Source organism: Melospiza melodia, chromosome 2 (genome assembly GCF_035770615.1).
Source record: "Melospiza melodia melodia isolate bMelMel2 chromosome 2, bMelMel2.pri, whole genome shotgun sequence".
In the NCBI taxonomy this organism is placed as follows: Eukaryota; Metazoa; Chordata; class Aves; order Passeriformes; family Passerellidae; genus Melospiza; species Melospiza melodia.
In genome coordinates, this window is record NC_086195.1 from 86,968,953 (window position 1) to 86,982,507 (window position 13,555).

Genomic DNA, 13,555 nt, shown 5'->3' on the forward strand with positions numbered 1-13,555 from the left:
CAACACAGACACTTTAATAGGCTATATTAGGCTGTATCAGGCTGTATTCCTGAACTCTGGGTAGCTGTTCTCTTCCAGTCACCAGAGCAAATATTAACTTTTCATGTATGTCAGTTACACAGCGCACATAAATATTTTCTCTACATGTAAATATGCATGTGTTCTTCTCTTATGTGTGTGTATAAAACTCTATATGCATATACATACAAAACTGTAAAGATCCATAAATGTGAATATTTTGGCAGAGAATACAATTGGAGCATCCATAATCTTGGAAATCATTCCATCATAATACAAAGTCTGGTTTCACAGTTGACATAAGTAGATAAAATGTTAAACCCATGTTACCTTATGTTCAGTGAAATCTATGGGATTCACTGGAGGTATGAAAAACAGCTTGAATATAATGAATATATAATTGCACACTACAGTTCTGCTTATTGTAGAGACATTCAAGACTGATATTTTTTCATTTTATGTGCTCTAGCCTTGAAACAGAAATAGGTTTTTGGCAATTCTATAAAATCCTGTTCAGAATGGCTCCTGAATGTTTTACAAAAGATTAAAAAAGAAGTTTGGTTTAAAAACTGTACGTGTCATTTCCTAGTTGATTTTCACTCTTAAAGTCAATTTCCCAGCAACGGAAAGATTCAGGAATTCTTATAATCAGACACAGTGAGATTTTAGACCTTGTCAAGTACAGAAGTATATTTAAAACAAAGATTCACTGCCCTCTCCATCAATATTCCATATATATGAGTCTCTAAACTGCAACAGAAAAAGGTATTTAGACAGAGAATGGAAAAAATTTGATATTACACAGGACAGATGCTGGCTGCAACCATGGCAATAATTACAAACAGATTAATGTTTCAGGACTACATATTTTTCTAAAATACTCAACAATGAAAAGATTTTGGATTAGATTCTCCACAACTTGTAATTGCACTGACTGCATTAGAGTGGAAAAGTAAACACAATGTATTTTTCATAAACTCCTAAATTATTGAGAAGAAACAAGAAGATGCCAAAGCACTATAATTCTCTTGAAACTAAGGGGACAAATTTTCTAAAATTACATCATCTTTACATATGTAGGATTGATGAGAAGGCACAATTGTTTTATTTTGTATTTTGTAAAATTTCACATACTAGTGGTGCAATTTTGAATTACTTTGACCATTGCCACCATCCTAAATTCACTTGTGATCTTAGTATTTCCCTAAGATCAAAGAGCACACATAGTTGCTATGTCCAACAAATAAGTGCAAAAATAAATGAAAAAGCACAAATCTTTTGGGATTTTAGGAACATTTACAATATGCAAAAGTGGCTGAGAGAGTTTTTGAACATGGCATCTTTGGCTACAAAATGACCTTCTTAAATGACAGCTACTTGTAAAACAAAAGTATGTCAGAAAAGGAGTTTTCTCGGGGAGTTATGGCAAAGGAATGGGAGATATTTTGAACAATGAGCTGAACATCCGAACCAAAGTCATACTTCCAAGGGAGAATGCAAACACGCAAAGTACAAACATATTTGATGTATTTCTAACATCTGAGAAATTGCTAAAGAGATGTTAGTTAGTGCTTTATTGATATTTTTCTTTGTTGTCATATATAAAATGTTCACCTGAACTTTCAAATTGTACTCTTAAATCTGGACTAAGGAAAATGTGAATATGTCCCATACTGAGAAGAGGAATGAAGCCAATGCTTAACAGGAAGCACCTTCTGAAGCTGCTTTCAGTAGAACACCACTTGAATACTTTCTTAAATTAAGGTTAAATCAGAAGGAAGCATCTTATTTTTTAAAATTAAATCCATCATGCTCTGGCCATAAAACTTTGCTATCATGGGTGGCGGATTGGATTAGCTAATTTTTACTGTAGGCTTTGTTTTTCAGCAATGGGTTTAAGTAAAGAGTGTTAAAATAACAGTAAGTAGGCAATTCAGTAAGAAAACACTAATGGAGTAAGATGGCTAAAGTGACATGTTTCCCCAGTACACATGTCAACCAACCCATCATGTTTCCAAAAGAAAATCAAGCCCTTAAAGGTGTCTATTATCTAACTGTCCCTGGGAGTATCATGGGGAAGATGAGCATGAGCTGACCTACTTGAGTGTGCTAATGCCTCTCAAGAGTCATGGTCTTCATTGTCCTTTATTTCCCATTGCTCTGAAATGGCAACACTTTTTGTTTTGAAACGTCAACTTATTTCTATCCTCCTCAAAGTCCCACTCTTGCCCTTGCAATGTGCCAAATTCAGCAAACCTTGGTTTCAGCAAAAGCCTGGTTGTAGATTGTCACTGAGAAGAATCACTAATCAGCAATGATTCTTTCTGAAAATAAGGATCCTGACATGTGGAGTTTGGGTAGTGCAAGACACCATGTCCTAAATTACTTGCTTCTTGAGGGTTAATAGCAATGCCCTGAAGAACTTCAAAGGCTCTGAGGACTAACCAAAATAAGAGTTCCTTGAACATATCTCATCAGACAGACCGACGGACCCACACACAGGTACTGCTGGCCCAAACCTCTCCTCAGGAACAGATGATTGCTTCTTTCCCACAGACCTTGCTGCCATTAAAGCCAAATGAAATCCTCTTCAGTCTCAACCAGAGCTCACCTACAGCTTTGGGACTTAATGTACTGAGCAAGTGAGTTGGAAATCTGAAGTTAATAAGAGACACGGATGAATGCACAGGAGCACATCAATTAAGGCAACACTGGTGAAACCCCCCACTAAGGGTGCTAAGCAAGGAAATACCCTGCTGTGAGAGTACGCCTCTTTAACAAAATAAAATGACAGAACAGATAGATGACATAAATCCAGATCCTAGGCACTGGAGAATCTTCTAAACTATAAAAACTTCTGAAGGTAAATCCTGTCTGCACTTAATCCAAAGGAATTCTTCAGATGGAAAAAAGTCCCCACTTGACCTAAAGCCAGCACAAGCAGTAGCAAAAGGAGGGTGGTTTCTAGGAAATGAGCGCACAGTGGGGATGAATGAGAAATCCTTCTTTGATCCTAACCCATCCTTATAAAATCCAGCTTGCGCAGTCAAGCTAGTTCAGTCAGTCAGTGCAGCTCTGAGGATGGACTAGTGGCCAAGAACCGAAATACAACCCAGCTCACCGAGCATCCCCTGCTTCCCTCCTCTGTGGGCAAATCATACTGAAAAGAAGGGACTTTCAAACCCCTGTTCAATCTGCTTGGTTTAAGTATTTTGAAAAAAAAAAGTAAATTTTTAATACAAAAAAAAAAAAAAAAGAAAAACAGAAAGAGTTATGTGGAAGTTTAGTTCTACATAAAGACACTGCAGCAAAATAAATGTAATCATCTCAAATCACATCAGTATTTGGTAAAACTGGCCTCAGTGCATAAACAAATATGCTCAAATTTATTATCACTAAGTTAAACAACCATGAATAAAATATTTTTATGTAAGTGGACAGACCAAAATATTATTTTGTAATTGCTCTGTAGGAAGCATGATGCCTTCTGTGAGAAAATACAAGAGTAGTTACAGACTAGGAGTTAGTGCAAATACCTGCCTACGTCATCAAGTTGAAATATGTGATCTCTGCGTCATAGGTACCAGGTTCCTTAACAGATTAAAAAAATTAGTGCAACACATTCTTCATATTAGACTTAGGAAACTTTATTAATCATTATGTGACACAATAAAGTACTCCAATTTAAAACATGCAAAAAATAAAGCCGAGACACATATTCACTAAGCCAGGAATCCAAAACACTGACATCCAAGGCTGGTTTGTCATCCCAATATTCCTTCATTACAAATGGGAAGAAATGCACTCCCTGCAGAGGGCAATTAATTTCCTTCAAGATATGTCATATGAATCACCCTGTGAAGTTACCAAGTTCTTTCTAAAGGCTATACAGACTCAGAGGTCTGATGCTACGGTGTCTACATAAATTCAAAGACAAACAGTTAGTTACAGCCTTTGGAATGACAGATTTGTAGCTAAGAGGCTTAAGGCAAATTAGACAACTGTTCCGTAGGCAACGTGGATTTGGTTTTATTCATGGCCAAAATTCCAGCTGCAGGGTATCTGCTAGCTAGTTAAAGCCACTATAGGGAAAGCTCATGTGGTGTTGCAGGTATAAATGCACTACAGAACACACCACCTTTGAAAAACAAATTCACTGTGCCAGAATAAACAAATCCAAGGGACTGACTGCAGCTCTCATAACTTTAAATCATTATCATCAGAAAGGAATGGCCAGTACCTCTCCCAACCTAAAAAATAAAAAGTTGTCAATATAAACAAAACACAAATGGAATATTTCACCTATTTTTCAGTGGAAGACAGGCAGGATCTATTCAGTAATCAGTGCTGAAGAGCAGCAGAAGGATTGCTTTTGAAGTGTTTAATAATAACGAGCATTTCCACATGAACATCAGTCAAAACTATTTCATCACTGAGAGATAATTTCTGTATTCAGTGGACTAAGGTACACTGTGGTGCTGGCAATGCTGAGAACATCTGAAGAAAGAATCTGTGCTTGCTTTCCCTTGCTCCACAGATACAATGTGTTCTCTCTGGAAAAGTCACCTTGCTCTTGGAGGAGGCAGGATGTGAGCACCCAGAACTGTGTGTTCCTCCTTTGCAAGAGTCCAGCTGACACTCCCATTTCCCTTGGCAAAACTAGAAGCTGTATTTCAGCTACTCAACCCATCCACAAACTCCTAAAATTTTTGACAACAGACAACAGGATGTTTAAATTATGTTGCAAACATCTGTTATTGTTATTATGCCAGCATCAATATCAGGAAAGTCAACAGGATCTTAAGATGCTTTAGAAGAAAACCAGTGTCTATTTAATGTCTCCTCTGAAACTGTTTGCTTGTTTGTTTGGGTTTTTGACACCACTAGGGTAAGGTTCATCTTGCCTTACTTCACCTGTGTGAAATCAAACAACAATCAGCAACAATAAATACCGGATTTCTTTCCACTCAGGTATAAATTGGATGGATCAGTTGCATATGGGAGGCTTCTGTCTCTCCAGTGACTATACAAACAAAGTAGGCGGACGGTGTTCACAACTAAAATCAAATTTGTGGGACCCAGGTGAAAAAAAACTCACAGGCCTTCACTGCTAAAATCCCTTTTTAGAGCTTTTCAAAATTTGCTATTAAAATATTTTTGATTGAAATTAGTATATAGAAATGCACTATGGGTAACCTCAAATCAGACACAATATGACCCTCCATCTTCTGCTATAATCATATTGTTCATTCCCTTATTTAAAGGAAGTAAATTGGTCTGGTTTACTTTTTATAATGGAAATGAGAATAGCAAATCAATGCATAGAACACAATACTTATTGGCAAAGATAAATTTAAAGTATATGAATTTCTAGAGGAAAAAAATATAGAAGAAAATATCATTTTCACTGAATGTAAATTTGGTACTCTATCTTCTTAGTCTAGTACTCACTGGCTTGACATCAAACTGCTAATCAGGTAAAAAGCAACCGTATGCTAGGAATAGTACAGATTTCATCTTCAAATCTTTGATATTCTTCAGGGCACTACAGAAGGATCACTGGTGAAAGTTTATCCATTAATTTAACAAACATAGAACAGCACTGATTCTACTAGAACTGCTAACCTAGTACCCTGATGTGAGTGGGTACTTTAATTAAATGATGGTTAGAAGAAGAAGAATGATGGTTAGAAGAAGAATTTGAATTCTCAGTGAATCTCATTGAGAGTCAACTGCAGGAAGGTCCTTGCAGGCAGAATGCCTCCATCTCCCTAGGAGATGTGAGATGTAAGGAGGAGTGAGGCTCTCAGGCCAGGCCAACTTCTCATCACACATTTTGGGCTGGATACAGAGCTGCATTAATGCCCCATTCATGCTTTATGACCTGGGTCAACAATCACCCCCACTACTTAACCACCACTGAGAGAGTTTCTGGGTTCTTTGGCAGCAGCTGCCGCTCTATGACAGACATGACAACGAGACACTAGAGCAGAAAAGTGTCAAAAATTTTAGTTATTAAGTAGTTATAATTTAAGTAGTTATTATAGAGAGTTTGCATAAGACTCTACATTTTGAAAAATTCTGTGAAAGGAAACTGGATTGCAGAGGTGGCAGCTGGCAAACTTCCAGAAGATTTGAGTTCATGCTATTTACAGATTTTATAAAAGTTAGTAAAGCAGCTTGGAGCACGTGCATGTGTATGCATGGTTTTGGGGTTTTTTAAAAATGCGCATTTTAGTCTGATTATAGCAACCATTTATCCTGTATCTACTGACCTCTGTGCTTTTTCAACCTTTATGAAGCACTACCACAGCCTGCTCTGCACCAGTTGGGATTCAGCAAGTCTATCTTTAGAAGGAAGGCTCCTTGTCTTGGCGTTTGCTGCATGGTTAACAAAGAGAGACAGTCACCTGTGGAGGACGCTTGTTCTGTTATAAAAGAGATGACAAAATACAGAGGATGGTTTACTCTCTGCTTCAGCCCTTCTCTTTCCAGGAAAGGGAGAGAGACACTCCAGGTTCACCCTGACAGCTGGCAAACAGGTATTCCATGTCAGTTTGGGGTTATCAAATGTAGCCACAACAGGTTAGCCTGCATGCTACAAGATCTCCCTAGGTGCCAGCTCTCAATCAACTGATCCGTGCTTTGCCAGACTGGCTGGCACCTTCTGATACCAGTGTTAAGGACATGAGGAGCCCAGGACTTCCCTTGCCACTAGGGTCTTGGGTATCAATGTGGGTACCATAAGCTTTCTGATTCTCTGGGCCAAGGAAGGATGTACTTGTGGTCCTTAACACTGGTATCAGAACCACTCCAAAAAAACAAAACCAAATGCAAAGATCTTGTTTATAACAGAAAACCAGCGTATGCTGAGCTAGGACTGGAAGAGCTTAAGGGCACCACCACATGCTCAGGTGCTGTCCATGCAGCAGTGGTGGAATGGAGGCCTTTGCCTCCTGAGGAAAGGCTGACTGATCCTCAGAAGTTTCCAATGATTTGTGGAAAGCATCTCTAGAAGAATCCCATAACCTCTTCCCCTGAAAAGCCCAGTAAAAAGTCTTTCTCCATTTACTGTTCCCCTTTCTACCCACTGCAAAATATACCAGATAATACAACATTCCAATGGTTCATCTGACATGCACAAGTATGTCAGAAGCTTTTGAAATTAATATGTCAAGCACATACTCAGTGACCAAGAAATTGCAGAAACTGTCATGGACTTCAGAGATTAGATTGGCTGGTTCATAATCTTAGACAAATGTACAATTCACTCAAATTCAAGGAAGTTCTCCTGTATCACTTCAGCCGATATTTAGTGAAAAATATCTTAGCTGTAAAAAAAGGAACTTTTATCCAAGGTTCTCCTTAGTTTTTGTCTCACATCAGTCAATATGTCCGTTAAACCAAAACAGACATTTGAAGTAAGAAGAAAAACCTCAAATGAAACCAAAATAGCCCACAGCTCCAAGAAGAACATGATATAATAGTGAAGTCATTTATTTGTTACTTTAGTCTCTGTGGCACACTAAAACCCTTTTAATTCCTTTGAAAACTTCACTGTGCAAAGAAATTGTCTTATTTTTAGTTGCTCCTCTTTTGACACTCTTAAATTCTATTTGACTGAAAGGTAATTCTCCTTTGAAGGACTTCTGCATTCATATCTATTACAGAAAGATTTAATTTGCTCAGCCTTCCCCTGCATTCGCTTAACAAAATGATATTAATTAATATGTATTTAGTCAGGAGAATTTTTTTTCCAGCAACAAATCAGAGTGGACATGAGGATCCTGGCACCATTGTTGCTGGTGTTACACTGACACTATGCTACACGACTTAAACTAGTGTCAGTGTAATAAAGCTTATCCTTCTCAGTGATTCAGGAATTCTAAACCAAATGGTTTCTGGAATTTTGTTTCTTCACAAACATGGTGATGGAAGACTGATTTACACACAAAGTTTTACTTCAACCTTCCTTCAGTAATTAAGAACATTATATTTGATAAAGTAACGAGAACACAACCCAACACAACTTAAAACTGAATAGAAAAAGTAATGATAAATCTGACACTCATAAAGCCATTAAATGTCTGAATAGAACAATGCTCCATCTATTTTTACCTGCTTTTTCTTTAAACAGGTTATAACAAAGTCTTTTCTTCCTGCTTCTATTCTGCCTTTCCGTAAGGTAAGTTAAGGGGACTTAGTCATCATTTTCAAAATTAATTCAGTCCCTTTTAACACTGACTACCAGCACCACCAGAGGCAAGCACAGATGCCACATAGGATTTTCCTTGTTGGTTTTGCCATCTCACTCCAGTGAATCAAATCCCAGAAAAAGCTGACAGATTAAACAGTGTACTGATATGGAGACAGGTCTCAGGTCTTTGGAGGAGCAGTCATGCACATTTTTCCTTGTCATTTAAGTCAGACAACAAACACACATACACAAAAAGGTGAAAGCTAATCCCTTAACTGTTTTTTCTACATGTGTCCTTCAATATATACTTGGTGGTCTCTCCACACTGAAAAATTGCACGCCCACTGTCACCAAGAGTAGAACCGCATTGGTTAGGACCCAACATTTTCAGTAGATAAGCAAAGCTATCTCAAAAAGATAATCAAAATTATACCAGGTCTGTAGTGACCTCAATTTCACTTAAATTTCAGCTAGCAGTATTTGCCTCTAAATAGCATGAGATAAGAAGAAATGGAATTTTTTTCTGGAGCTATTTTAAGGGCAATGACTGCTATACATAGAGTCAGAGTAAGTGGCTGAAGTTAAATTTAAAAGACAGACATATTTTTGTTTTCCTGTTTCCAAATAGAGTCTCATCTGCTCCTAAGTCAGAATAACAGAGGCAAAAAGAGAAAAAAAACCCCACAGTAAAGAATGCCATCCTCCTGCAAACAAGACCAAGTCCTTTCAGTGCAGAAGACAACACCAAAGGAAAACCATGTTTGGCTTCAGCTATTTTGATATTGAAGGATAAAGCTTATTTCTGAGTCTTGTATAAAAAGGGGGAGTAAATTCAGGTCTTCCAGAATGTTTGCTATTCTAAAACAGGTCAAAAGCACTCTTACTGGTGCCTGGCTTCCCTAACTGTACACAAAACTATTGCTTAAGTGAATCAGGTTAATTTATGGAACATTCAGTATGCTTGCATAGAAAGCCTTGCTAAGCTATCCAGGTGTGGGCTTTGAAGCAAGTAACATAAACACTGAAATGTTCCATGTCACTGCAATACAATCAAATTTGATATTTCAAGCAAAGTGGACTTAAAGGTACTGTAATACTTATATTTAGTGTGTAGAACTTAAACTATGTCCCACTCTGTCTATTCTGCATTCCAAAGAAAATCTCAACGTGCACTGTTTCTCTAGAACTACCTATTTCTCAGAAGAAACCAACATGCATCCCTGTTACCTATGGTTTTTTTCTTCCTTTTTTTTGCTTTTGTGGAGCACTCATGCTCTGTAACAAAAACACATCAGAGAAGGTGTTTTTATTTACTTCCACCTGAAAGGTGTTATAATGTTGGAAGAGCCATCTCACAAGTCATGCGTAGAGAAATCTAAAATTCGGTTGCCATGCTAACAGGAAGTCACGCAACTAAGTCCAGTAAAACAAAAGTACATAAATGACGCTTTCTGGTAAAAACAGAGAAATATCAGATTAACAAGTCTGTAGGTTTTGACAACTGTAGCCACAACTATAGCTGCGTGTCTCGGTAGAGTGCTGAATTTCTGTCGGCATTTAAACCTCCAGAGCACCAGCTGCTTCTTCCCAAGAGGACCGCAGCTTCTCTCCCGTCACCTCAGGCGCCAGGCCCTTGCCGTATAAACCCCACAAGGGGATGAACCCACCAGTCCCTTCCTCTGCTCCAGGAGCCGCCCCATGTCCCACTTCACCCTGCTCAGCTGCTGCCGCCTGCACCTCGCCGTCCTCCGGGTCCCTCCTGGGGGCTGGCAGGACCCCCGCTTTCCCTGGAGGGCTCCTGGGGACCGCGCCGGCGGCGAGCGAGCTGCCCTCGGGCAGAGCCGCCACGGGGACACCGCAGCTGGGCCGCCACCGCCGTGGGGACCGGGGGCGCTCCGCGGCGCGGCTCCCGCACCCACCCGTGTGCGCGACATGCCAACTCCCGCCCGGGGCTGCTCTCAGCGCCGGCAGCAGCCGCGGGGGGAGCGTGGGGCGGGTGCGGAGCGCGGTGCGGACGCGGAGCCTCCTCCTGCCCCGCGGAGCGGCCCCCGCCCGCTGCCTCCGGCCCCTGGGCGCTCCGCGGTGCTGCAGGTGTCACCCAGCGACCGAAGGATGCCGCTCCCCACGGCAGCGGCTGCCAGGGAAAAATACCTTCATTACATACAAGAGGAAGAAGAGATCCTAATACTCCTCTGGACAATCACCAAGGGCCAAGGGCGTGCACGATCTTGCTTTAGGCTTCTTGCGTCGGCGCAAAAAGTTACCTTACATACTCATAGGCACTTCTTTTTGCAGAGGGTCAAAAAGGTAATCAAAGGCTCAGAAAGAGGACAGGTCAAAGTTGATGAGAACTTACTTGGTTTAGGTGCTTGCGTTGACAGCCGGCATCTTCCGACAGCAGTTCCAACAGGTCACATTTTCCCATGGAAGTTGTACCTTTTTCAATCCCGTTTGCAAATTAAATCCCTTCAGAACGTGTTTGTTTTGTTTCACTGGCTGCCGTCCGTCTCAGGCACTATCCACATTTTTTACTTTATTTTCTCCATATTTGCCAGACATGCGGGCACTCTCGGACGCACGCCACGAGTCAGCGGGTGCCCATCACCTCCGGCCGGGGGGACCGCGCCTGCCGCCGGGTTCCGCTGCAACAGATGAGAGGCAGGTTCTTCCCCGGTTGCTTAGCGCGGCGTCTCCTTATTCCCCCGGGAAGCCTCATGCCGGCTGCGGAAAGTAACAGCTCCTCCCGGCGCGGCGGTCCCCTCCGGAGCGCGGGCTGCGCGGCGCGGGGAGGGGGGAAAGGCACCCCGATACCGGCGGAAGGAGCGCGGACGGGCACACGCCGGGTCGCTCCGTCCTCGCCGCTGCGCCGTCTCCCGAGCCGGCCGCAGGCTGCGCCTCGGCGGGCGCTGTCCCGCCGCCCCCCGCCCGCCCGCCCGGCCGCCGCCCCCGCCGCGCTCTGCCCGCGCCGTGCCCGCGCCCCCCTGCGGCCGCGCCGCGCACCGCGCCGGCTCCGCGGGGCTCCGCGCACGCCGAGGCCGCCCCGGGCGCTCCGCGGGCTCACCGGAGGCCGGCCCGGGCACGGGGAGGAGCGAGAAGGCGCCCGCCGGGCGCTGGAGCAGGGCTCGCCGGCCAGCCGAGAACGCGCACCGCTCGGGACCGCTCGGAGGCGGACGCAGCAAAGAGCAGCCTCGACTCCGCGGAAAGTTCGCTGTTACATCGCTCCGCATCCGGGAAAGCCCTGAGCCGCTCCATGCAGCCGCGGCGGGGCTCTGTGAGTCCGCCTCCGCGGGGGCCGAGCCCGGCGCGCTCCGAGCCCGAAGCCGAGGTTAAGAGGTTCGCTCCAGGTAGCTCGTCCGAGGCTCCTTCCCGAGGCGCAGCAAAGGCTCTGCCCTGGTTCCGCCACTCGGCGCGGCCTCCCGCCGGTGGTCCCTGCCCTGCGCCGCCCCACCTCGCCCGGTGCCCCTGGGTCAGCCCGGCCTGGACGTTAACGGGACCGAGCCGCGGCCAAGACTGGTAATAGAGGAGCAGAGGGAATGAGGCTGCTCAACCCCAGCTCCTCGCTTGACTTTTCCTTTCCATAAAAATTTGTGACAGAACTTAAATGCGTGAGCTTAGAAATAGTAGGGAAAAGATACAACGTGCAGAGACAGAGATGCATAACAGAACATCCATGTCTTTGGACATGTTTGTTTGTTTGTTTGTTTGTTTTGGGATAATATAATAATACAAAACAACAACAATAGTTATTGTTATTTGCGGTCTGTCTGGACTCAGCCCCGCGTTGGGGTCCGGACACGATGCGCGCAGGGGCCGCCTGCCGCCATGTGCAGAGCGTGCCGTGCCCGGGCGAACATCCTTCAACTCTGGCTCACTCCTGCCCCCCGGGAGGCTGGCTCCCGCCGGGCAGCATGCCGCCGGGTTCGCGCTTTGCCTGTCTCTTTGGATGAACAGCTTCCACCTGGGGGCTCCGAGACAGAAGCGGGGTGAAATAAGCCCAGGGCAGCGCCGGGCAGGGCCGAGTCTCAGCGGGGCGTGCAGTGCAGCGCAGGCAGCCCAGCCGCCAGGAGCCCCGTGGCTTCCTGCACTGCCGGGACGGGAGCTGGATTTCACCTGCCTCCCTGGAGAACACCGAGGAGTGAAGCGCTTGCCAAAGCAGGCAAGCCTGAAAATGTCACCACAGCAAGTGTGAAGGAAATGCCAGCCACAGCACGCACTGTGAGAACGAGCACCAGACCACCAGACCTCCACGGGTAGCAGAGGTGATGCAATTAATCTGCATTAAGCTGTGCAGTGAAAATGCCAGATGGATTCTGCTCTGGGACTTCCACATTTGCAGCATCAAGTCTCTGTGTCGGACTGCTGTGCGAACCACTGGCACATGTATTTCAGACGTGCCCCAAGTTAGGCACTGCTGGGATTTCAGCAGAAGCATAGTGCCTTTGGGGACCTGCTCAGAAAGCAGCCTCGTCCCACTGGGCAGTGTGCAGTACAGGCAGTACAGGTCTCTGCGGGTCTCTATCTAAGACACACCAATGGAACACGTGAGATCAACTCGTGTCAGCTCAAATACAGATCAAATGCCAAAAGCAGCTGCTTGGAAAGCTGAGCCAGTCATTCTAGTAAGCATACATGGATGTATGCAAATGTTTGTGTAGACCCATACATGCATATCCACACAAAGGCAAGGAGAGAGGGCTGGGTAAGTAGAGGCACACGTGAGGACCAGAGAGCCTGCAATGGCTGCTCCATCATATTTCATTGGAATTGGAAATGTGAGCACATCAAAATGTTATTGGAACATTTGTACCTCTCGTGCAGGCTACCAACAGCACTGGTGTTGCTCTGTGTTGCTACAGATAGGAAGTGTAATCACAGTTTACTTTCAGAGACATTTCCCAGAGCAGAGTGCTTTTTCCCCCATAAATTTCTTTATTAGATCATGAGACGCCAACTTCTGTTTGGAGTGTAATATTTAATTTTTCACAAGCAAAACCCTCTATAATTAACAGTATTTCCTGTGCCTTTTATGCATATTGTGACATTTCTACTCTGCAGGGGTGAGTGCAACATGGCACTATCAATGTGTTTTACGTTTTCTGGCATTTTACATATCATAACCCATTAGCAGTCTCCCGTGGGTCTTCCCAAGCTTATAATTTCTTATTAAACTAATGTTCAGATGAAATCTCTGTGGCATTCCTCAGATGAGAATTAAGTAAACAGAATTTTACCTCTGTTTCAGGACAGTAGAGTCAAGATCCTTGCAACATTTTGAGGGTATGCTAGTACGTTTTATTCCCAACATGTAGCTAGCTGCCAAATGTTGCTCAGCAGTAACTA

The 13,555-nt window shown here is 43.7% G+C and overlaps 1 protein-coding gene across 1 annotated transcript in view; it reads right to left on the reverse strand.

Annotated features, from left to right (window-relative positions):
* The window catches only part of TRPC4 (transient receptor potential cation channel subfamily C member 4), a 131,185-nt gene extending 120,114 nt beyond the window's left edge, over positions 1-11,071 (reverse strand). Inside the window, exon 1 of the mRNA XM_063149210.1 lies at positions 10,572-11,071. The gene's annotated coding sequence lies outside the window, so the exon portion shown is untranslated. The remainder of the gene's footprint in view (positions 1-10,571) is intronic.
* Positions 11,072-13,555: the final 2,484 nt, after the last annotated feature.